The sequence below is a fragment of the Pelophylax lessonae genome, assembly GCF_965119305.1.
Source record: "Pelophylax lessonae genome assembly, chromosome: 10".
NCBI lineage: Eukaryota > Metazoa > Chordata > Amphibia > Anura > Ranidae > Pelophylax > Pelophylax lessonae.
Window position 1 is genome coordinate 228,224,727 of NC_138777.1, and position 6,000 is coordinate 228,230,726.

Here is a 6,000-nt window from a genome sequence, read left to right on the forward strand (position 1 = left end):
TAAAAGCTTGTGGAATGTATGCATCCAGCACTTTTGGAAGTGTCCAATACCAATGATTTGGTGGGGACTGTACTGCTTGAAGAGAGCGGAGTTTGGACTTACTTCCCGTCATAGAGGTAGCTAACTTCCTCCTTCATAACCCCAGAGGACCCGAAGGGCCTGGTTTGGAACCTGGGGGGGACCCCCATGCAGTTTTTTTTTCCCCATTTTTGGCGTGTAGTTCCCCCTCAAGATTCTCACAGTGCAGGTGTGACTTCATTCAAAATCAATGGTTCCTTATGGGAGCCTATTGATTTGAATGGGAGGCAGAAAAACGCTGCTAAAAGCAACGTGGCCAAACGTGCAATAACGCAAATGGAAAAAGCTACTGAAAGCACGTTTAACAGCTGCTTTTTCCCGGCGTCAGAAATAGCTTTGCAGGACGTTTTTTCTAACGTCCCGTGTACATGGAGCCTAACACTACAAGCTGCTTATTTTACACCTTTTCCTAAATGGTAACTTACAACAGGTTGAACACAAAATTTCAAGATGTCATATACCATCTATAGACTTTACCTACGTAAGTGCTTGTTAACGCCACATTTTTATTAGCTGCATTACAAGGTCCCCTTAACCACTTGCCGACCGCTGCACGACTATCTACGTCGGCGGTCAGCCCCTCACAGGCAAAGTGACGTAGGTCTACGTCGCTCGCCTGTGAGGGTTTAGGGAGCGAGCGCACGCCGCCGGAGGCGCGCTCCCGCTCCCGCGTGGTCACGGACCCCCCCGCGCGTGTGACCGGCGGACCCGATCGCCGCCGGCCACTCTGCGATCGGCGGGGGAGAGGGAGAAAGTCAGGCAGCTTGTGTAAACAAGCTGCCTGTCATTCTCCTCTCTGTATGAGAGATGATCACATGGATCTACTATGTAGATCCATTGATCACTCTGCATACAGTTGAAGCCACAGCCAATCACAGTTAGAATCACGCCCCTAGGGACACACACAGCCCCTCCCTCTCAAATAAAGTTAACCCCTTCACTACCAGTGTATTTTTACAGTAACAGTACATATATATAGCACTGATTACTGTAGAAATGTCACTGGTAACCCCAAAAGTGTCAAAAATGTCAGTCAAGGGTCCGATCTGTCCGCCGCAATGTCGCAGTACCGCAAAAAAAAAAAAAAATCGCAGATCGCCGCCATTACGCGTTAAAAAAAAAAAACAACAAAAATGACAAAAATCTTTCCCTTTGTTAGTAAACGCAATAACTTTTGCTCAAACCAATCAAAATACGCTTTTTGCGATTTTATTTACCAAACATAGGTAGCATAAAACAAATTGGCCGAAAATATTAAAAAATTTTGATTTTTACATTTTTTTTTGGGGGAATTTCATATAAAAAGGGAAAAATATTGCTATTTTTGCAAAATTTACGCTCTTTTTTTGTTTATAGCGCGTGATCAAAAAATCGCACAGGTGATCAAATACCGCCAAAAGAAAGCTCTGTTTGTGGGAAAAAAAGGACGCCAAATTCGTTTAGGTACAGCGTCGCACGACCGCGCAATTGTCCGTTAAAGTCACGCAGTGCCGAATCGCAAAATACCCTCTGGTCGTTTAGCAGCCAAATCCTCCGGGGCTTAAGTGGTTAACCCAATATACACAACAATGCATGCAACTCCCCTGTGTTACCAATAAATGTCATACGTGACTCAGTCCCACCTGACTGAACATGAGACCTTATAAACTCCTCATTTCACGTGGCCCGGGAGATTTGTGACAAGTCCCTAGTTTTCCCCCAGTGGTAGACTTCCTCTATGAGTTTCTATGTCTAATGGGTTGGTGAAATTCTCGCGCTGTCACTCTTTATGAACTCCTTATCTCCTTTAATGCTGCAGGTACTGTTATTGGTAACCTACACAATACAGATATTTATAGCAGGGGGGGGGGGGGGGGGGAGGAGTACCGCGCTTTAAAGGTGCTTAGTGAAAATAAATTAGTGCATATTATTCATATAGATAAAATTGCTTTCAGTGCTTCCAAATATATTAATCATATAAATCCCTATGTGCTTGAATAAAATACTGTTGACTAAAAAATAAATTTTCTCCAGTGCATAAATAATATCTAATAAGTGATGTAAATATAAATTAATAATAAATTAATTTTCTCTTCAATACATAAATATCATCTTATAGGTGATGTAAAAAATTAGTGCTTAATACAATCCTTATATAAAAATTGTTATAAAAATTAATAAAGTGCCAGTGATAAAGTTATATAATAGTGCTTTTAAACCGATTCAAAAGGTGGTAAAGTGCTAAAGTGTCCTTGAAATAAGTTAAATAAATAAAGTGGTGTGTGTTCAAAAGAATCTTCTTTCCCAATTCTCATGCAGGTGCTCTTCCATGCAGTGGCCACTAGGTGTCCTAAGCGCTCACCTCAATTGCCTTTACAATAAGCCTTGTGTTATTTGCTTTTGTATGGTATTTCCTCCTTCTCTATGGCGTGTAGGTCCCGCTAGTAATACCCGAAAACTCTCCTTTGTGGACCGGTATTCCAGGGGGTATGTGTGGTACCGTTGTATCTCCAAAAACAAATGGGCCACAATAGTGAAGTACCGTTGATAATTTATTAAAATAGATTTTAAAATCAAACTCACATTATATTCCGTCTTTCCAATTGCATAACATTCGTATTGCCGCTACGTCACTTCCGGTTTGGCGTCCTACGCGTTACGCTGCGTGCCCACACAGTATCCCTGGAAGAAGCTGTGTGGGCACGCAGCGTAACGCGTAGGACGCCAAACCGGAAGTGACGTAGCGGCAATACGAGTGTTATGCAATTGGAAAGACGGAATATAATGTGAGTTTGATTTTAAAATCTATTTTAATAAATTATCAACGGTACTTCACTATTGTGGCCCATTTGTTTTTGGAGATACAACGGTACCACACATACCCCCTGGAATACCGGTCCACAAAGGAGAGTTTTTGGGTATTACTAGTGGGACCTACACGCCATAGAGAAGGAGGAAATACCATACAAAAGCTAAATAACACAAGGCTTATTGTAAAGGCAATTGAGGTGAGCGCTTAGGACACCTAGTGGCCACTGCATGGAAGAGCACCTGCATGAGAATTGGGAAAGAAGATTCTTTTGAACACACACCACTTTATTTATTTAACTTATTTCAAGGACACTTTAGCACTTTACCACCTTTTGAATCGGTTTAAAAGCACTATTATATAACTTTATCACTGGCACTTTATTAATAATTTTTATAACAATTTTTATATAAGGATTGCGGATTGTATTAAGCACTAATTTTTTACATCACCTATAAGATGATATTTATGTATTGAAGAGAAAATTAATTTATTATTAATTTATATTTTCATCACTTATTAGATATTATTTATGCACTGGAGAAAAAATGGATTTTTGTAAAATCTTACCGTAAAATCCTTTTCTCTTAGCTCATTGACAGACGTAGTCCTCGGTGATACACCACCTTCGGGTTATGTTGCCTCCACAGGAGCAGGACTAGACAGGAAATTAAAAAGCTCTGGCCACACCCTAGGGGCAGTCCCAGAGGGTATATCCTCTCTCTCTCTGCCTCAGCAAATCAGTTATGTGAAAAAGCAGTCTTTAGAGATTTTAACCCAACTCAAAAAAACAGAGGGGCGGGGACTACGTCTGTCAATGAGCTAAGAGAAAAGGATTTTACGGTAAGATTTTACAAAAATCCATTTTTCTCTAGCGCTCATTGACAGACGTAGTCCTCGGTGATACACCACCTTCGGGACGTCCCAGAGCAGTATCACAACTGAGAGGTGGGAAAATGAAATCAAATCCCAATCTAGAAGGCCCAACCGGTGCCAACTAGAAGTTTACAATGCTCATCCTTAATGATGAGACTCAACAAAAGAGAGAAAAAATTTTTCTTTTTTTTTTTTTTTTCAAACAGAAAAAAAAAAACCCCTCGAGGTAGACCACCGGTCTCCTCAAATTGCGGCCTGCAAAACCTTGCGGCCAAATGAGGCATCCGCCGATGCCGTCACATCAATTTTATAGAATTTTGTAAAGGTATGTACCGACGACCAAGTGGCCGCCTTACATACCTGGACCACTGACGCCTGATGGCGAAAGGCCCAGGAAGTACTGAGCGCTCGAGTGGAGTGCGCCCTAACAGGGAACGGAGGACTCTGACCCTTAATAGAATAAGCCTGTACCACCGTTTGTCTAATCCATTTGGCAATGGTCGCGGCAGATGCAGGCAAACCCTTTCTGGGGCCATCCGTGATCACAAAAAGTGAATCCGTCTTACGGAATGATTCCGTAGCTTTCAGGTATACCCTGATTGCCCGAACCACATCTAAGGAATGCAACGCATGTTCCCGATGATGCTTGGGCTGAGGACACAAGGAAGGTAGTACAATATCTTCATTCAGATGAAAATCTGAAACCACCTTAGGAAGAAAAGATGGCTTAGGATGAAGTACTACCTTATCCCTATGAATCACTAGGTATGGGGACTGGCATGATAATGCAGCCAGTTCTGACACCCTGCGAGCAGAAGTAATAGCCACCAAGAAGGCTACCTTCTGGGATAGAGTAAGCAAGGGAATCTCCCTGATGTTTTCAAAGGGAGGTTTCTGTAGAACCGACAAAACCAAATTAAGATCCCAGGGCGGTAAGGGCGCGCGGACTGGAGGAGCCAGGTGCCGCACCCCCTGGATGAAATTCCGCACCAAGGATTTGGTAGCTAAAGGCTTCTGAAAGAAGATTGCTAATGCTGAAACTTGACCCTTGATGGTGCTCAAGGCTAGCTTCTGCTCAACCCCTTGTTGCAAAAAGGCCAATATTCGAGACACCGAATAGGTACGTGGAGGAAATCCTAAAGATTCGCACCACGCAATACAAGTCTTCCATGTGTGATAATAGACTTTGCTGGAAGTCGCTTTCCTTGCTTTAATAAGGGTAGGAATGACTGAAGTAGACAAACCTCTGTCCTTCAGTACTTGGGTCTCAATGGCCAGGCCATTAAAACCAGCGACTGTAAAGCACGAAGGTAAATTGGTCCTTGAGACCACAGACACTCCCTGAGACGAAGTTCCCACGGAACGTCTGCGACTAACATGTCCAAGTCGGCCAGGCCGGCTTGAGGAGGCCAGCCTAGAATTTCTAGGACCACTGGCGCTGATTGGATCTGAACCAGGCGTCCCTAGAGCTATCTGGCCCCGACCATCCGAGAAAGTCTGGTCGTTTTCTGTTCCCACACATTTATCAGATACCTGATAGTTATCAGGAAAGGTGATCTTTTCTGGTTGAACCTCAGGGACCGAAGTCACCCGACTAGAGGCTACTTGGCCTATCTGGTCAACCAGATCCGATTCCTGTGAGGTATCGGGACTAATCTTAGGAAAAGGTAAAGGAAAAGATCTATTCAGGGAACGGTAACTACCGCTTCCTGTGGTACTTAAATGTTGGAAGGGAAGAATCGCACCGGTAGTAGTGGTTGATGCTCGATCTAATGTCCTGAATACCGGTGAAAACGTCCCCCCACCCTGAAACCGGGTGGGGGCGCACCTTCAGGCTGTGTACTCCTTTACTTCGGGTTTGGCTGGGTTGGTCCTCTGCTTGTCCGACCAGCCCTTCTTGAACCCTCCTGGAGGAGTCTTGCCTTTCCCGCTAGTACCAGCCGGGCGCCCTTTATGGGCGGTAAAGAAAGGTCCTCGCTTGTTGCGAGGTCCCTTAGCTTTTGCAGCCTGTGGCAAAAAAGTGCTCTTGCCCCCAGTGGCATCCTTAATGATTTCATCTAGGTTGGCCCCAAATAGACGATTCCCCTGAAAAGGGAGATTGGTCAAGGTCTTTTTGGAACCTAGGTCAGCTGACCAGCATTTTAACCACAGCACACGTCTGAGGATCACTGCTAACTTAGATGCATGCCCTAATAAGGGAGTAGTGTCCAAGGCTGCGTCACAGATAAACCGTAGCCCTTGTATGATCTGTTCCATCA

General features: G+C 43.9%; 1 protein-coding gene across 1 annotated transcript in view; it reads right to left on the bottom strand.

The window, feature by feature from the left end:
- N4BP1 (NEDD4 binding protein 1) overlaps positions 1–6,000 on the bottom strand; it is a 64,847-nt gene that overhangs the window by 26,386 nt on the left and 32,461 nt on the right. The window lies entirely within an intron of this gene.